Below are 20,014 nucleotides of genomic sequence, written 5' to 3' on the forward strand. Positions count from 1 at the left end.
AGTAAGTTCTCCCTGTTAAAAAAAATATATATATGTTTAAAAACATGTTTTAATGAAAAGATAAGATCCAGGCGTATTTTGACAATTAAACCATTTTAACATGCTATAACTGTTTTTGCAAGCATAAATACAGTATCTGCTCCCCAGGGGGACAAAGACTTGAGAGGGCATTTCAGGAAGCACTTCTGGTAACTGATTTGTACAGAATTAACCTCAGGTACCCCCAAGTCTACACAAGGCGTGTTCCTGCTACCTTCCTGACTACGGAGCTTACTCGAGGGCAAGAAGCAATGTTTTAAGGATACAAGTAAGTCAAGACCCTACACCAAAAATAACCAAGTAAATTTGTATCTTAAAATAACCTACAATATCTATAAATCATCTTACTCAACTTGCTTCTTTTTTTTAAGGTTTATTTATTTATTCATGAGAGACCCCGAGAGAGAGGCAGAGACACAGGCAGAGGGAGAAGCAGGCTCCATGCAGGGAACCCGATGTGGGACTCGATCCCAGGACCCCGGGGTCAAGCCCTGAGCCAAAGGCAGACGCTCAACTACTGAGCCACCCAGGTGCTCTCAACTTGCTTCTTGAACTAAAGCATCCATCCTATAAAGTGTGAACTGGAGAATGTTTTCAGGTCAAATAAGAAAAAAAAGAAAAGAAACACAGTTAAAGTGGCAGCTATCAGAAAGCTTATCCAGAAACCTGGCTATATTCACAATTCTAATCATACTACCTTAGTCTGCTCAGTCTTTCATGACAAAATACCACAAGCTGGCGGCTTACACACCAGACATTTATTTCTCACAGTTCTGCAGCCTGGAAGTGCAAGATCAGGGTGCCGGCTGGTCTGGTGAGAGCCTCTTCCTGGCTTGCCGACTGCTGTCTTCTTGCGGTGCCTTCGGAATGTGGGGAGAAAGGGAGACAGGCATCGAGAGAACACTCCAGTGTCTCGTCTTACAAGGACACTGATCCTACAAGCTCAGGGACCCACCCTGAGACCTCATTTAACTTTCATTACTTCCTAGAGTCTCTATCTCCAAATACAGTCACATTATGGGTCAGGGCTTCAAGCTATACATTTCAAGGGGACACATAGCATTTGTCCATAGCATTTGTCATAAAGGGTTTTTAAATCTATTTTTCAGGTTTTGATACACTTTTTTAAAATATAAATTTGGTTTTTATATTTTAAATCACACAAGTATTCGAGAAACAAATTCTCATTCTGAAAAATCTTGATAAAATAACTTTTCAATTTATCCACACTCATCACACACCCCTGAGCGCTTGTTTCCACACATTCACCTGGAAAGCACCTATGCCGAATTATTTTTTTCAGTAGAGCCACCCGAAGTGAAGTGTCCTGGATTAGAAGATCACGATGTACCTGTTGCTGGAAGTTTGTTAGCAGGTACTTGACTGCAATTTGAGAGGAATGTTACAAAAGAAATTCAAAATTTGGAGGAATGCTGAGGGTGAGTCTTAAGGAGGTCTATTCTTACGTTACTCTACATTCTAACCCAGAATTATCTCGAAGTTATCACACACACACACACACACACACACACACGCTCTTACCTTCACCAACACTCACTTTCCCCTGAGGGTCCTGCTTCTTCTCTTCAGCGGGTAGTAGGAGCTGTGTTCTCTCTCAACCCTCAGGGTCAGAAGTGCAACTGGTACAATGTCTTTCTGACTAACCCATGCCACTTCCAGACAAATGGTTGCTCTCTCTTTTGTAAGCTGCTCCTTTGAGCAGCTGGTTATAGCTTCCTCTTCTTTCTATGGTCATTGCTTAGCCACTTGGTCACTCATTAAAGAGCTTAGGATCACCTTAGTCTTCTTTTCATTTTAAGCCTACCATCATGCTGGGCATCTCCAGTGTTATGCGGATGCATCATCCTCACCTTGGCTAGTGGTCCATCAACTTGATGCCGATTGATCTTTTCCATCATTCCACCTGAAATGCCAACTTCCAAGTCACACCAAGAATTTGGTCATCATTAAAAACTGCACTCCAGTTAATTCCACAATAACACACACACACACACACACACACACACACCACCTTTAACCTCTTCTATTGACAACTGCCTTGCTGCAGTATTCTCTTTGCTTCTTCTTGCAAGAACTACTATCCAGTAACACTTCCACTTTACCACACCTGCCTCCTCAACTGTCCACACTTTCCCGACAGTACAACAGTGGGCCTGCCTCCTTCTCTCATTTCTACTCCCAGCTCCTGGGCTCCATAATTTCATCTGCTCTGTTTCTACTCATCCTAAGGTTTCGTACTAAGTATCACTTTCTTGGGAAGGGTTATCCTGACTTCTAGCTACACGAAATCTCCCTGTTAAATCATCTTATAAGTTCTGTGTACTTTGCCTTCCTTCAAATACAATAATTATCATATTGTAATTATGTCATTGTGGATTCAAACATGGGAGGTCTGTTTTATCCACATTGTAAATTGGTTGAGGGCAGAGACCATGACTGTTATTCTCAACCATATGTCAACTAGCATTATGCCTGGCACATAGACAGTACTCAAGAAATATGTACAGAGTAACACACATGCACTCACACAGGCAAAGTTTCCTTCCAGTAAATCAAAATCTGTGCTATGCAAGCAGTGTTGAATCAAAAAGAATATTTGGGGTTTTCTTTGCAGCCTAACAACAAAACTAACTGTAGCCACTTTTTGAAAAATGCGATAACTTGTAAACAATCTCTTCCTGATTTGCAGAGTAGAAAGGTCTCCAGTGTCTTTTGGCTTTTCATTGGCAGAGAGATGCCTGCCAAGAGGCTCACTGCTTCTATAGCAGAAAGTGTAAAAAGAAGCAGAAGGGACAAAAGAATATGTGGAGGGGAACTACAGTCAAAGGGCCCTTGCAATTCAAAGATGCCAAAAGTAAATTTGCAATCAGAGGCTGTGTCACACCGGAGAGAGGAAGGAGATTCTAGTTTTATCACAGAGAGCAGAACTCTTTAAAGATAGCCATCTTACATTACCAATTAGTGCTCAAAGATGGTAGAAATGCAAATACTTCCTCCTCGTCCAGGCTATGTGCCTACAGAATCGTTTCTCTAGACCAGGAAGATGGAGAATCTTTATTTCTCTATCTTCCAAATGCATCTCTCACCCAATTCCTGATTCCCCAAGGGGGTTAACTCTATACCCAGCAACACACTACAAATCACTGTTCATGGCATTATCAGTAGATACCTCCATTTAATGCTTGGTGGTGGTCTAAAAGAAAAGAAAGAAGAAAGGATGGGGGAAAGACGAGTTCAAAGTATTTTGGGAGCTATAAAAAAAATCAATTCATACCAATGTCCATGGAGAAATAAATAACAGAAATCACCATAGCAATGGTTTCTTCATCACTCCTTCAACTGACCAGGCCCCAAAAAATATGTGAGCAACCTGGGCAACCATATACTTTGGCACACCTTTGCCAGGTAAAGATATCTTCAACATTTATTTAGAGAAGAGCCTGAGAATTGCATGGGGTGGAATTAGGAGGATGTAGAAAATAGGGATGCTTCGCAGAGTGCTCAGCAGCATGGCCATTGCCTGAGCTTTAGCCCTAAAGTTGTGTGTCCAACTCAGAAGCTCTGTGAGTGATAAACACCTCCTCCCTTTTCCCAGAAGCAAGTTAGCCTATTTCTTTGGGATCTCAGCCCCACCCCCAAGTGGTTTGAAGAACTCTCCGTTTATATACAGTGCTCCCTTTGAAAACAGTCATGATAGATTTTTATCCAATTTTACAAATTGGCAAACTGGGGTTCAAAGGCCCATATAATTATCAGATAGTTGGGTCTACATATTTTCAAGTAATAGAATCAAAACATACAATCTTATGAAAGTATGGACGGGTACAGGCCAAACAGCTGAATGATTTAAAATGAGTTGTTGTTGTCGTTGTTTTTAATCAGCAAACTAAATACTTCTTAATTCAGTTTCTTTAGCAAGATTCAAACAAAATCTTTGAAACTACAACACATTGTAGGAATGTAAATACCACAGCAGTTCTCTTGGCAAAGAAGGTTACAAATAAATCTCCCGATAGCCCAGGTGTAAAGAAGTGTCCTAACAAGATCCACTTGCACAAAATCAAATCAACGGACTCAGGCATCTGATCTCTTACTATTTACTTAGAGCAACAGATATGAAGAAAACCGGGCTTTGGACTTACTTATATTAAGCCTCTGCCGCAGGAAGGTAAAAGAGGAAGAAATACAATGTAATTTGATGGTGGATGTATTTTCAAGCAAAGGAGTCCAAAAAAGAAAGAATATGTTGATCCAACTCTCATGGTTTACTTTTTAAAGCTGTGGCAAAACTTTCTATTTTGGTAGATTTTTGTTCTAAAAAAATCAAATTAAAAATAACAATATCCAATCATCTCTAAATTAGTCCAACTAAAAACATCACCAAAGGACTTACAATGTTTTTTTAAAAAACCTTATTCTCATAATTTCTTTCTTGGCCCTGAAAATAATGGTTTTGAATAACTTGATTTGTGTGTTTCCTTTATTGCCTTTCTACACATACATTTTGAAATGCTTACTTATGGGAAAAGCCATTGCATGCTTAGCTTTCATCATTTATGAAATCTCTGTACTTTCTGCATCTCAAACTGGCATGCTCCGTTTCCAGCAACAGGGAAAACTTTCCAAAAGGAAAATTCCTTGCTAAAAGACATGTTTAAGACTTAGCTAAACGTGTTTTTAAAATACATAACTGAGTTCCCGAGAGAGAAAGGGAACTCAGATGCCAGAAACAAGGAAAAGATTGAAAGGCAAACCTGGAGAGCTGTGAGCTGGCCCAGGGGCAGCTCTAAGTAGGGCAAAACACTAGTGTTAACTCACCAATACTATACCCCTAATGACACCTGCATTCGGAGCTGTGGTACCCAGGGTAATCTTCACATAGCTGCAAGCATTTGACTAATCTATTATGTCTTCAAGTGAGAATGAAGTCATGACTGAACTGAACTATTCATTATATTAGAATCAGGGCATTGTACCTACAAAGCACGCATGTGCAGAACTTACATGATCAACAATTGTTGTTTCAAAACAGAAAAGAAGGAACTGCAAAATATATTTGATTGGACCATATGGAATTGCTGATATTTGGGGAGAAAGGTGGCCAATCTGTGACTGAAGTTGAGATAGAAGGAAACTGGATAGAACACGGACCTCGCTGGGGTGGTTCACCTCCCAGACCATCAGCTGGCTCTCACTTCCAGAAATGGTCAGCTCACACCATATGATGCTGACAGTTTCTATACCTTTGTCTCCTTTGAGTTGAGTTATGTGAGTCCCGCTTCTGTTCTGTAAGCTTGTTGAGTGCCAGGCCCCAGAAAGGAAGTTAGGGGAGAGGGTAAAAATTCCTTCCACATTTATTTGTGTGGAATCTTCGTTTTTCAACTATATACCAGATGTAAAGAAGTTTTCTTGCTCTAGTGCCATCTGTCATCTCAGAGTTAGGATCAATTCACATGATATACTAGAAGAAGAAGGAGGAGGAGGAGGAGAAAGAGAAGAAGAAGAAGAAGAAGAAGAAGAAGAAGAAGAAGAAGAAGAAGAAGAAGAAGAAGAAGTAGTAGTAGTAGTAAAAGGATCCAGCTTTAAATCTTGTCTCTGCTGTAATTGTGCTCAACTTCTTGGCCTATGGCTTCCTTGCCTATAAAGCAGAACTTAAGCCATGCCTAGTTACATAAGTTCATCGTACAGATCAAATAAAATAAAGTCCGTCAAGTGGTTTAAAATGCCAAGATCCTGTGAAATGATCAGGGAAACTTACACAGCAGGGTTGGGATATCATGGTGGAAGAAAAAAACAGAGAAATCCAGAGTGGGCGAGTGAAGAATTCCAGCAGTTTAATTCCAGAAAGAATATTTATTTAGGACCTACAAAAGGGTCTAATGAAGTCGCAAACACAGCCACCATGCTTAAGGATGACTATAGCCACCTCCCTAGATGCCCATCCCCTGATTTAGAGGATATTCCCCAGATCCAGCGCTCTCCAGGTTGCCGAGAAGGTAATATCACCTGCTGCACTGATGCCTGCGGGGGAAGCTCCGTGGGCAGCCAGATATCTCTCAGCACACCTGTACTCCCTCTACCCCACGTAGAGAAAAAAGGAGAGTCAAGCCTTTCATGTGGGTCGGCCCCCTGCCAAGACCTTTCAGGTCCTATTAATATTAAGACTTGCAAAATTCATTTTCAAACGTTGCAATATTTCCCCATATGACAATCACCTTAACAAACATTTCCCATACTGAAAACAAAATTGAGTGATAAATTTGGTGATTGCAGAGCATCTGGGTGGCTCAGTGGTTGAGCATCTGCCTTTGGCTCAGGTCGTGATCCCAGGGTCCTGGGATTGAGCCTCTCATTAGGCTCCATACAGGGAGCCTGCTTCTCCCTCTGCCTGTGTCTCTGCCCCTCTCTCTCTCTCTCTCTCTCTCTGTGTCTCTCATAAAGAAACAAAATCTTTAAAAAAAATAAAATTAATAAATTTGGTGATTGCCATTCAGTCTTTATTACAGTGTATGACAGGACTGTAACTTGCTAGAGAATATATTTCCACTTGAACTTTGACATACAAATTTAATGTTCAAACTCTGTTTGCCACATGCATCTATGCTTTTCTTTGTGACAGTCTCACCCGATGTTCCTGGAAAAATAGGTGAAGATCATTTTATAGGCTATTAGGTTAGGAAGGACATAGCTGCCACAAATTTTTTAATAGTTGACCTCAAGGGGACTTCTGGTTATAGGTAAATTGCAACTGATGCAGCAGAGCACATTCCTGCCAGACCGACTACAGAATACAAATTGACCAAAAATCACATTTCGAAAGAGCAGAGAACTGTGGAACCAAACAGAATGAAATGAACTAAAATTCCCAAGAGCAGAGAGCTTTACTTGGGTGAGCTCTTTCATGGGTGATTTTCTTCCCTGAGGCGTCTGCTGATGATCAGACTTGGTCCATGTAGAAGGAATATAGGAGGCCAACGGAAACCAGCCAAGTTCTTGCCATTCGTAGAAGAGACCGCAATGATTTGGAAACTAAAATCTCCCCCAACTGCTCAGCCGAGTTCCCCCCACCTCATACCATTATGGAATTCTGAGGCTGAGCTCGAGGTTAAGTAGCCTCCGGAAGGGAAGCTAAGATCTCCAGCAATCCCATGGTAACTGGGAGAGCCTAGCTCAGAATCGTGGCTGGTTTCCCAGGATGTTCACCAATTTTGGAAATACCTACAGTGTGTGGCAAGATGCTAACATAGTCTTTCAGGGCCCTCAGTCAGAAGTGTAGGAGAGACAGGCCCAAGGAAGAAAGACAAAACTCAACAATTAAGCTGAAAGTAGACCAGAACTAAAATGTCTATGGTTCTGATCCCGTTAAGGCCTCACAGATTGAGATGATCAGCTTCTCACCTACTGGCTTCACCAGAGAAAGCAGAGCCCTGTCTGGTAGAAGCAGCATCACGCAGAGCTTTGACTCCTGTCTTGTACATAATATTCAGCATATAACGACAAATTACTAACATGAAAAGAGGTAGGAAAATGTGAGCAATAACCAAGTGGAACAAACAATGTAAGCAGATACCAAAAAAATGGATATTGTGGTTAGCATCCAAAGACTTTAATAAAATGATCAAAACATCTTAAAAAACTGGAAGAAAATACGGACAAAAATGACAAAAGGATGTGAAAGTTCATCAAAGATTAGAATTCACTAGAAAAATATTCAAAGACTGAAAAATACAATATCTGAAATTAAGCCCTCATTGGATGAGTTTAACAGCACAGCTGAAGATTCATTAAATGCTCCCAAAGACAAACCAGGATAAAATATTTGACTAATGTGGTGAGAGAACAAAATAATACATATTATTAATCATGTGCTGGTCATAGTGCAAAACCCTACATCCTTATTATTAGAATTAACTAAAGAGGAAGAAAAAGGAGGAAGATGTATAGAAGGAGAAGAAAAAGAAAGGAAAAAAAATAAAAGAGCAGGGCAGAATATGTATATAAGGAAAACTTGCTTAAGGATTTCCCAAAGTTCTTAGAGACAGCAACCCTCATATTTAAGAATCTCAGCTAACCCCAACTACAGTGGATACAAAGAAAATCCTAACCGGGAGCATCACAATCAAACCATTGAAAACAAAAGATTCGCTCTGATTCTGACAGTACTGACTGTGCCGTACTCTTAATTTTAAACCCAAGTGGAATATGCTATAAATTATTTTTTGGATGCTGCTTATTTTACAGAGAAATTAACTTCCATAACTTCAAGGACAAGTGGAAGATGCATAAATGTGTTTATTGTTCGAAGCTTTCAGATGCTTTTCAAAAATAATAGAAACCATCGGTTTCCAATCGTCCTGTAATCAAGATAAAGCCAAATGCAGTAAGAATCTCCGAGCCTGATGAATATGAGTACAGTGAAACACGGAGAAAGCAACTCCAACGAGGAAGAGTCAGGGAGATGAAGCCTTAACTCTTCCTTCGTGTATTTGCTTTAGAAAGCTCGGCTGAGGTTGTTCATGACCCTGGAATTATGGAAATTGTAGGTGGAGTCAGAGGTAAAGAGCCAACATTGACTGAGCCCTTAGCAGGTGCCGGGCATTATTCTAAACTCCTTCCAGGGAGCATCATGGATGTGTAGTGGACTTCACGTGGATCATGCGTGGATGTGAAGACAAACTCATTCGTAACCTGAAGCTCCACAGTGTAAGTTGCTTCACACGGTTCAATGTCTTCAATTCCATTTCGACTCCTTTTTCCTTCCATTTAGGGATCAACACTCATTCTAGCTGTAAGCTTCTGGGTGTTGCCTGGAAGGTCGCAGATGCGAATGGAATCCGCCTGGGTTCCCACTGACTTCTTACTCGGGGCCCAGGCCTGGTCTCCCCTCCCCGCACCCCTCCTCTCAGAAACCATCAGCCCCTCTCCCTTCCCCTCCTTACACCACTGCCTCCCCAACCACAAGCTGGCATGTGAAACAGGATATGGTCCCCTGGCTTTTCTCTTCCCTTCTAGCACATACATCCATTTCCTCCTGAATTGTTCCTGCTAATCATTTTGGGAAACAGGAATAATTAAAATCATAAACATGAAGGAACTTAAAAACTCATAATACTCTCGGAGCCTAGCTTCCCGAAGCTCTTCTTTCTCTGCATCTGAAATTACAACCAAGCTCAGCTGGGACCCTGCTCCCCACCATTGGTCACTGAATTTCCTTCTAGGCCGTATCCTTTGATTAAATTAAACCCTGCTGATGTCATGAAAGCATCTGGTGTCTCAGCCCTAAGTGCTCACTTGACAACTTGGAGGTCCCTCGGAAGACTCCTCTCCTCTGATTCTCCACGTTATTTCCTCCAAAACGTGGGGCTCTCCGAGGTAAATGGCCCGTTAGCACCCAGTACTTTCCCATTCCCTGGCCCCTTGGAGGAAAAAGAAAAGACAAAACTTGAAAATGAAAGGTTCTCAAAATCTAATGGAGTGACATTCTGCTCTGGTCCCTTCAGACAGACTCACGGACCCTCTCCCAGAAGTAAACCTACACAAGAAAAATTTCACCATCAAGTAAGACATTCCTAATTTTCAAACCAACCATGCCTGACTCTCCCACTTCACCGAGTTGAGTCATTATCTTTCCAAGCTGGACACAAGAGTTTATCTTTCCCTCTGGCCTTATTTTTTCTGTCCTATAAGGCAATTACTTATTCTGTTACATGTTTCACATGACAGAGTCATTCTTCCCTCATGACTGAGTCTTGTTTCACTGAACGTAAGTACTTACTAGTTATACGTTGTCCCTCGCAACTATCTTGGAAGAAACGGACACCAGCTGATGTTTGAAAGATTTATACGGTTTTCTGTACGGCTCTCTAATCCCAAGGATGTTAAGGATTGCTCATTCCATGCTTTTAGGTTAATACGTAGTTCTCATGGCTTAAGCAACGTTACTTCCCACTGGATAGAGGTTTTCCAGCATTTCCTGTTTAACTCTTTACAAGCACAACCCAACAGGTACCTTACATGTACCTGCCACTCTTCCAGCTTGATTCTGGCCGTTTCAGCACCAAAGCAAGTGCCTAGAGCAGCACAGCAGCTGACACCTTTCAGCACATCTTATTCTTTCTCCCTCTTACTGAATCTGCCTAAAGAGCATATCGCTGCTGGGAGATGTCAGCACTCAGAAAGGAAGTTTAAAACTATGTAAGATATGAGCTCAGTGACCTCCGTTTCCTTGCCTGTGTGGTAAATAATTTGTGGTTTTCTGAAACTGGAAGCATATTTTAGAGTTCAAGCAAGCTTGGCAGTAAATTGTCCTAAGGCTCATAAAAATGTGCACACAGGGCTTTACAGACACCAAATCAAATAATTAAAGTGAAGTGAAACCAAATCAGAGCTGATGCCTGTGTGCTCACAGCATACGTACCCCAGTCCCAGACCTGCACCCACCGTGGTCTGTCCTCTACCATGACCCATAAATTCTGGAACGTTGAATTGTTCCGTGGTTAGGTAGGTTGCTGGAATTGCCTTTATTGACTTTTAGAATACCTCCGCGTGGGCTCAGTTTTGACTACTTTTATGAAAGACAGAGGGTACGGCTTGCAACCTAGAACTCCAGAGCAACTCAGGACCTAGCAAGGACATTGTCCATCTACCACCTCTTATCTTTTGCATATTCCAAAGAAGGTTGGGAAGAGAAGTTGGAGCTGACCGTAAAAGCACTACGAGGATGGAGGCGGGGCAAAGCAGAGGCACACACTCTGGCATTGGGAAAAGAAACAAAAACTAACCTGGAAGACTGTAGCAGTCCACAAATCGTACAGAGTAAGAGGAATTTGCCTCAAACACATACCATCTGTTCAGTTTTATTTCCCTTTCTATTGAAACATGAAGTGATTGTCCAAAGGGCCCCCTCAACAACACGGAGAAAGAGTCCCAACTAGAATAAGAACTTGAGACCGTAAGTCCAGTGCTCATTGGACATCCACCTCGTTCACAAATTCCTACAGCTAGGATCCCCTGTACCCACCCATGCTCTCCTACTATTTTTTCTCAAGACCTCTGCGACAGTAGTCTTTTTAAAAAGAAGCTAAATAACAAATCACTTTCACTTCTCTATTCAAACCACCCAACGGATCTTGATATCACACAGAGAAAAAGGTGCAGTCCTTACGGGTCATCCACCATCTGGTGAGCCTACACCTTCCCCCAACCCCTCCCACCCTAACACGGGTCATCTCGGATCTTGCCTCCCACAGGACCCCTTTCTCACTCCGTTCTAACCACATGGGCCTCCCTGATGCCTCAGTGCCTTTGCACTTTTTATTCTCCTGCTGTTCCCCCAGATGCTGCCGTGACTTGTTCTCTCACCTCCTGCAAGTCTAGGCCCAAATATCACCTTCCCAGGAAGGCCTTTCTGACCATCTTATCTAAACTTAGAAAATAAGCCTCCCCGAGCTCCTTATCCCTCCCGATCCAACTCTGTTTTTTTCTACACCTTCCTTATCACCTTCTTATATTTTATAGAACACAATTGTTTGTCTCCCTCACCAGAATGTAAGCTCTACAAAGCGAAGAGGTTTTTCTCCTTTTGCTCACTGCTGAATGCCTCCATCAAAAATAAAGCTTACTCTACAGAAAGAGTCGACAACTATTTCTAGAACAAATGAGCAAAACAGAAAGACAATTAACACTCTCTTCATACTCCGCGTCATAACTCACCGGCTTTCTGATCTTAGGCCGATCACTGACATCTTACCTAACTAACCTTCTGACCTTCAACAAGTAATTATTCTGCGCTACTATCTTTCATTCGAAGTTAATCATTAATCGCATGAGATTATTATAAATGTATTATAAAATAATACAGTATTATAGTATAGTATTCTAAAATAAATGTATTATGAAAACACTGTAAAAAGTATTAAATGCTACATAATGTAAAGTTATTATTAGAAAACGTATTGGTTTCGTTAGCAACGTCTCATAAATGAACAATACAGCTCATCCAAAAGAAAGAACATAACTCTGTGTATAGATAAATACAGATGACATGTCTATGTCTGTCTCTACCTATATCCATGTATCTGTCTCTCTATGTATTTATCTCTCTATATGGAGAGAGAGACAGAGACAGACAGAGAGACAGAAGGAGAAGGAGAAAACAAACATCCATGGCAAAATTTGAGAATTGATTTGTGTAATGACCATTGTTTCCCCAGTTAAGAAGTTAATTAAAGAAACGTGAACTGACAAAACAAATACAAAGCACCGTCTTATACTTAATTAAGGTTTTCTCTTTTAATTTAGTGGCCAAAATTATTATGGCTTCCTCTTATGGAATATATTATTTGGCAAAATGCAAGTTCCTTGGGGACCAGGAATTTTGAAACGTTCATCAGGATGTCCTCTGGGGCTCGTAGAAAGTTGTTTGCTCGGTGCTCCAGGGAATGGGTAACCAGCAGAAGCAGCGAACAACCACAGCTGAAAAACAGGGCGTTTTCAGGATACAGACTGGCTGGGATCAGAAGCGGAACTGCTTATCGAGAAGCCATCTCTTCCCCAACTTGTGACTTTAAGGATGAGTGGGCATTTTTGCAAAGGTACATGATGATTCCATTGCACTTGAGCAGAAGTCACCCAGACTCAGGGTGTTCTAGACACAGGGAGCCAAGAGTGGGTGGTGGGGAGGTGGGGGGTGAGCAGTAATAACCATCAGGGTGCTTCGTAATTACGGTTTGATCCAGCACATTCTAAAGGGTTGGTATTTCACTGCCTACTTAATCATTTAAATCCTCATGGGCATTTGACCTGACCTGCTCAACCTGAACTTTAAGCCACAAAAGAGAACAAAGGGGAGAGGGGTTGTGGAACGAGAGACTCTTCATATAACTGCCTTTAAAAACAAAACAAACCAAAATTAAAGACGACTTAAAATTAACCTACGAATATTGACATTTCTCAAATAAAAAAAAAAAATTAGCTTTAAAGCGACTGAATAGGGAGTGGAAGGGAGACCAAGTGTTCTCGTTTGATCTTTTCACTGCCCCAACTTTATTTTAATAACGTGTCCAAAGACTGATTCAACCTCTCTCTCACTTTAATAAAGGTTCATTAGTGGATTAGGAGAGATTTGAAACTGAGCCCAGTGGAGTCAGCAGAGACAAGTTCCAAACAGCCACTCAGCGCATTTTGAAAAGTACCAAGCTAGCAACCTGGAAAAGATCCACCAGTAAAATTTGGTTGTACTTGTGTGCGTGGAGCCCCACTGGACTGACAAAACATCCACTTCTAGATGGACGGGAGCGGCAACGTGGCCCCAAACCAACAACGCAAAAGCTGTTGTGTTCCATGTGAGCCCATTGCCACAACATTAACACAGCCCGTCAGCGGGGAAAATAATAAGGGGAACAGTAACCATCCAGCATATATTATTAGGATAACAAGAAGCAAGAAGAAGGCCATTTAGGGACACCTGGGTGGCTCAATGGTTTGGCGTCGGGGTGGCTCAGGGCGTGACCCCGGGCTCCCTGCATGGAGCCTGCGTCTCCCTCTGCCTGTGTCTCTGCCTCTGTCTCTGTGGCTCTCATGAATAAATAAATAAAATCTTTAAAATAAATAAATAAATAAAAAGGGCCCTCTATAAACTAGGAGGCCTATCCACACTGGCACGCTCATCTCAGACCTCTAGCCTCCAAAACTGTGAGAAGTAAATCTTTGTTGTTGAAGCCACCCAGTCTGTGGTAATTAGTTAAAGCAGCCCACACTAAGACATATAGACTGTCAGACAGACAGACAGATTGACGGACAGATAGATACAGTTTTTTCTAGACGTGATTCGTTACCCCTACATACTTCAGAGTCTATTTCCTAAGTAAAGGAATATTCTCTCGTGTGACCATTGTATAGTTATCAATTTCATCAAATTTAGACTGATACAACAATTTTATATATATAATCTACCATTATCTAATTTTGTTGATTGACTTAATAATGCTCTTTATAGAATTTTCTCCCTCCAGTTCAGATTTGGGGTGGCTTCCTTATAAGAGCACTTTTCATTATCATTTGTTGTTGTTTATATATTAGTCTAAGTTTTTGGTGAATCCACGGATGTCACTTCTCCGACTTGCAAGAACAGTTCTCACTTTACGTAATCTCTCCCATACCTATCCTCTGTTCTTTTTTTTTTTTTTTTTTTCTTTTCACTTCTTTTTGACCCAGGTAAACTCAGCTCCTGCCTGGGTCCCTCTACTTCAGAGGACCCAAACTTCCCTGTGCCTTCCATGAGATTTTCTAAGACTCCTTCCCCCCACATCTCTGGTGCCCGGGCCTGGCTGGAGCTGAAAATGTTATCTGGGCAGGTTCCCTGAGCTTGGGTGGGGGCCAGCATGTCCTCAGTCTCTATTTGAACCCTTTCGCATTCTCTCCAACCCTCGGCCTTGTGCTGGGGTTAGGGACAGGGGACCCAATGTCCTGAAGAGCCCCCATACTTGTGCCTTTATTTTTTTTTCTTGTTTGAAAAAATTTTACTTGATTAACTGAACTGCACGTGAGTAACATCAAGAGCTAATAACTTAAAAGAAAAAAATTGATTCTCTCTTTAAATTCTTGGATGTTCATCTTCTTCTTTGAAAAACGAAAATATTTTCTTCCCAGAATCCACCCCAGCAGGGCTTGCCCCAAGTGGAGAGAAGCAGACTGCCTGGGGCACACCTGTTGCTGGAGCTCATCTGACATGTGGACACAGGAGCTGGCAGTGGTGTTCACAGGACCGATGCACTGACTATGGTCTCCGGGAAATGCCAATGGTGAAGTTAAGTATATCTTGAGATTTAGTGTTCATTTTAAAGAAAACACCCAATGTACTGGCATGAAGTGCAGATTACTAACAGAAAAGAAGCAGCACAGTTCTGCTATGTATGTGTAAGGAAGGGAAGGGGTTAATCCCAAAGGCAATTTAAATAATGGTATTTTATTTTTTTATATATAAACAAATGTTCTGAGAAATCTCAGACTTTAGTGCATTGTTGTAAAAAATTAGTAAAATATGTAAAAATTCCTGGGGCTGGGTCACTCTGGGGCCCTGGGTCTGGGCTTCAGTTCCAGAAAAGCAGCCTGGCGAGACGGTCAATTCTGCTGACAGGCACAGTATTGTTTCCACTGTGTGGTATGAGAATGGGCTATTGGAATGGTGCTGACACGCTGATATTGACGTTCTCACTCACTTGGACACAGGAAGAGTTCAGGCTCCTGGGCTTCCTGTAAGCCACGGCCAACCCTTGAGTTTGAGCTGCATGTGTGGTCTCCTGCATCCTCGGTCGCCATCATGGTCCACCGAGGTGCTGCTCCTAGTCTACAACAAGCAGCTATCATTTACCCTGTGCCTTCCCCTTCCCCACTACCTACACTTCATCCCTCTGCAGGCTCTGCACCACATGTAATACAGTCCTCAGGAGCGGCCCCACCTACGTCCTCCAGGGGCTTTCTATGCCATTGCTCTGCAACATCAAAGGGCCTTCCATTTACTTCCTCTCTTGCCTCCAGTTGACGTGATGACTCTGTGCTCTCCCAGACTTAGCCACATCAAATGAGGGTCAGGGTCACTTGCATGAATAGAATCACTGTTCTTGCTCTACCTACGGATCCCTCCCCTATCCTCCGCACTGGTGATGGTGGGTAGAAACCAGGGGTGCAATCAACAGTGAAAAAGATCACATTTTAGGAATGTTGTGATTATAGCCTTGAGAGTTCCAGAGAAGATATAGTTGGAAAATGTGTTGCTCTATATTTAGGCCATAAAATTCCAAATGATAAATTTAACATGCCCATAAAATAAATTATTGTCCATGTTTTCCTGCACACTGTGTGCATTTGTGGTCATCTTCAAAGAAGAAAGGGAACAACTGTTGAAAGCCATCAGAAGCTCTGCACAGACAGCGAGACGGATGATACAGCATCATGAATAATGATGTGACCAGCATGAAACAAATGGCATTAGGGCACTTCAGAGTCAGGAAGAGCTGTACTGTCTCAACCCAGACAGGTTCTGACGAGCTATAGGACTTGAATAATAAGAGCACTGTTACCTTTTTCTCACAGTGGGAGATATGAAATTACTCAAGAACAGCACATTTGACGACAAAGGATTTGAGGAGATGATGCCTGGATCTAAACCGAAAGAAACAATACCTGGATGCTATAAACGACCAAGTGCTCCAACTGACCCACAAGCCAATATATTGATGTTTCTTCTCTATGTCAGTCTTTATCTTTGACAATAAATCACTATGCCTCATAAGCATTCACGAATTTAGGAAAGTAGTTTTAAATGAAAATGATTGTATAAACAAGGGATCCACCCAAAAATGACTTATCCAGGGTCCCACATGCTCTAAGGGATGGCCTTGAAGCCAGAAGTGGAGCATATGTAATCATTTTGTCCCAGTCCTAAACTGTGCTTCACAAAGGATAACATCACAATGATGACTCTGACTTTTTCTGATATCTTGACCAATTTCCACTTCTTTTTAAGACCCATGGGGAATGGAAAAATTGCAATTGAAAACTTTGTCTGAAATAGAAATCTTAGGTTTTATAAGAAGCAGAAATGCACGTTGAAGTTTAAGGCCAACATAGCAGGGACTCTGACTTCAGCCCAAAAGGGTAAAGTCGCAAGGCCACATATATGCCCTTTGACCAAAGAGGAAAGACTAGGGGAAATAGGACTTTGCAGTCATACAACCTAAAGAAATGGCATGTAAGGGATAGGCTGCCCATCTAACCAGAGAATGAAGTGTACGGTGTAGCATTACTGCAGGCTAAGGAGGAGAAGCACAATTATCATGAAAAAAAAAAAAAAGTTTCCTGAGCAATGTCTAAGGAGTTGCAATGGTTTTATTCATTACTAAAACATAACTTGGAGAAGTCAATCTGTTCTTGAGGCTGTGGAGTCCTAGTTCCCTGTTCTTTGGCAACTGCCTCCTTTTCTCTCCCCTCCTCTGTACTTACACAGACAACAGATTCCTTGGACCCTGAGTCCACTGGTTTGTAATGTGAGATGTCAGCCAAACGCAGATATCTGTTCCTCACTCACAGCAACACTTGCACACTCAGAAACGCCAGGCTATACGTGGATTCTTCTACCATTGGCTTCATTGTTTTGAAGCAACTTACTCCCTTCTTTGCTTGGCCATAATTATTCCAGTTGCTCTCCCCACTCATTTTTCCAAAAAGTGGAGAGAAATGCATAATCCCACAATACACAACCCACTGCTACTTCATTTCCTGTGGAGTCCTTCGCCTAGATCAGACTTCACTGTCTGTATTATTATTCTGTTAGGAAGAATAAGTAAAATAAGTTCGACTTTGCAATGGAACTCTAATCTCAACCATCACTGGAAACCACAATTAATTCAAACAAAAGGTATATGCGGCGAACCTAACACTTAGAAAAGCCAAGTAATGTCATCTTTTCTTTATTTAGCAAAGCGTACTCTTGTAAAGGCTCACTAATCCCTTCCCGTCTATCATGACTGTGGTAGCCTGACAGATGATGCAACGTCTTCTGGCAAACTTCAGACATAGCAGGGAGAAGAAAAAGATTCAAGAAAATAGAGTATGGTACAAGGAGAGTCAACGGGAGAGAGGAAAAGCAAAAATAGAGAAAAAGAAGTGCATCCGATCGGAGGAAGCGGGGCACACCAGCAACAGTCCATCTATTAGGTAGAAACCACCGAGGCAAAGGCAACTCAGGAGTTTGTGTGTGTGTGTGTGTGTGTGTACATGCATATACATATAGATCTATATTACGTGTATATAATAACAAAACAAAGGCAGAGGTTGTGTCTTGAAAATGAGTTGGCTAAGGAGGATTGCCTATCCTGCTCAACACATCTGTAAAATTCCAAGGCTAATTGTTACAAATGAGTACTATTTTCCACTGTTGCATTTCACCATCCCTCTTTAAATCGTGGTGAAGTCTGTGGTGCAGTGAAAATGAAGCCTGGGTTCACTTAGCATGATATCCATTGTTCTGACAATCCTATTAATACAACAATAATTGTGCCAAATGCCATAAGACAGATGCCACACAGAAGGCTTTGACTACAGTGTTGCCATTTTGCCTTTACGAGGACGTTGGTATAGGAGGAGATCTCCCTGTTTCAATCATTTTTCTGAAATCTGTAAATAATAGCTGCCATTGAATGAGTGTTTAAACGTAGTGATTTATGGAAACTTTATGACAGTCCTACTCTCACTTTGCAGATGAGGAAAGTGAGGTCAGAGAGACTAAGCAACCGTCCTCAAGTGTCACCGCTAGTAAATGATGAAGCACGGCTATAACAAGAAAGCAGTGTGTTCAAAGACACTTTTGAACTCAAAGAGACTTCAAAACATTAAATAAATTAGCGTCATCTAGAGGGAAAAAAAATGACTTCTGGATTTGGTTCTACTTACAGCATCAGCAATTAATGTCATTCATCCACAAAATAAATATACTTCTTCACTCTCCTGATTTTTAGGGGATCCCTGGGTGGCGCAGTGGTTTAGCGCCTGCCTTTGGCCCAGGGCGCGATCCTGGAGACCCGGGATCGAATCCCACGTCGGGCTCCCGGTGTATGGAGCCTGCTTCTCCCTCTGCCTGTGTCTCTGCCTCTCTCTCTCTCTCTGTGTGTGACTATCATAAATAAATAAAAATTAAAAAAAAAAATTCTACTCTCCTGATTTTTAGAGTACTCAGGCCACCTCAAGATAGACCACCGTGGCATGCACTTTATTTTGAATTAAAAGCGATCGAACCCCAGCAGATTTAGGAAAAACTCTTACCTCCCGCCCCCCGCCCCCACAACTGCCTGCTTGTACCAGGAAGAGAGTCACTAACAGGACTCCCATCTATCTAGGAAACTTAATTGCACAATAGGGCAATGTTTGTTTTCCAAGCACCTTCTCTCACCTTCCTGCTAAAACGTCTTTCTCTCCTCTGTATCCTCCGACGTCTACCTCGCTCCTTAGCTCGTATAAGCTTTGTGTTGCTTCACAGCCTTTGAAATTTCCATGTCTGCAGGGATTTCCCAGTGTGGACTCTGTCTTGTGTCCATTTGATTCTTAGGTCAGCTAGAAGGGTCTTGAAAGGCAGAGTAAGTTCTTCCTCCCCAACACCTGGATCTGGAAAAAAGCTGAATGTTCATCCAGGAAGTACATAACTTGCAGGATCTATTCTCACTGCCATGAATAGTTTAGTAATTGTTGAGAAACCACAATATTTTCAGAACTGGACAGAATGTGAGAGAATACTGTTCCCATCCCATCTTTTTCAAAAGACTGAGTGCCCCAAAGAAAAATCAACAGAGCTTTCTGCTGCCTGTATCAGGTGGCAAATCATATGCTACTGGTGAGGTATGTCCATCTGCACATGCAGGGTTTCATTTTTCATTTTGTGCCCCACAACAAAAGCCAGCGGAAGGGGAAATTTCCTAAGAGAAGCAGCCCCACACTAGTTTTATGGTGGGGCTGCAGAGGTGTGGGGTGCACAACTTACTGAATTCTGGGAAACATAATGGAACCTGACCCTACAAAATGAAGCCTCTAGGTCAACAACACCTTTCCATCTTCCAACCTTTAATTACTTAGATCATTCACACTTTTATAATGTAATTATGTGCTAATACCACATTTGCACACAAACTTCACCCAGGCAGTAAAATGGGCATCAATCAATTATAACAGCCTGAAAATCCAAAGACGTATTTCCTAGGTAGCTACTTACCCATATGCTTCTTTAGAAAAACTCCTCCTCCCTTTTAGTGTGTCTCCAGGGATAATAGTCTACACCCAAAATACGGGCCATCCCATCATTTCATGCCCATTGTTTTTGCTAAGGAGACCTCTAACCATTTTTTTTTATAAATTTATTTTTATTGGTGTTCAATTTGCCAACATACAGAATAACACCCAGTGCTCA

At 41.8% G+C, this 20,014-nt stretch overlaps 2 long non-coding RNA genes across 15 annotated transcripts in view; one reads left to right on the top strand and one right to left on the bottom strand.

Moving 5' to 3' along the window:
- The window catches only part of LOC112652733 (uncharacterized), a 32,172-nt gene extending 21,442 nt beyond the window's left edge, over positions 1–10,730 (bottom strand). For 2 of the 12 annotated variants that reach the window (XR_007410442.1, XR_007410437.1), the window contains exons 1-2: positions 1,582–3,472; positions 791–899 (exon numbers count right to left, since the gene is read on the bottom strand). This is a non-coding gene — a long non-coding RNA (uncharacterized LOC112652733). Of the gene's footprint in view, positions 1–736; positions 900–1,581; positions 3,481–10,477 lie in introns of those variants that run through there. The other 10 variants (XR_007410439.1, XR_007410436.1, XR_007410438.1 and 7 more) reach the window with 9 other exon arrangements.
- Positions 10,527–18,569, top strand: LOC112652734 (uncharacterized). 3 transcript variants are annotated; one of them, XR_007410449.1, is made up of 7 exons: positions 10,527–11,241; positions 11,578–11,835; positions 12,361–12,653; positions 13,160–13,403; positions 14,710–14,871; positions 15,293–17,775; positions 18,319–18,569. It is a non-coding gene; the product is annotated as an uncharacterized LOC112652734 (long non-coding RNA). The 3 variants fall into 3 exon arrangements; XR_007410447.1 differs by having other exon boundaries at positions 10,530–11,241; positions 11,605–11,835; XR_007410448.1 differs by lacking the exon at positions 13,160–13,403 and having other exon boundaries at positions 10,530–11,241; positions 11,605–11,835.
- Positions 18,570–20,014: the final 1,445 nt, after the last annotated feature.

Source organism: Canis lupus, chromosome 4 (assembly GCF_003254725.2).
Source record: "Canis lupus dingo isolate Sandy chromosome 4, ASM325472v2, whole genome shotgun sequence".
Classification (NCBI taxonomy): domain Eukaryota; kingdom Metazoa; phylum Chordata; class Mammalia; order Carnivora; family Canidae; genus Canis; species Canis lupus.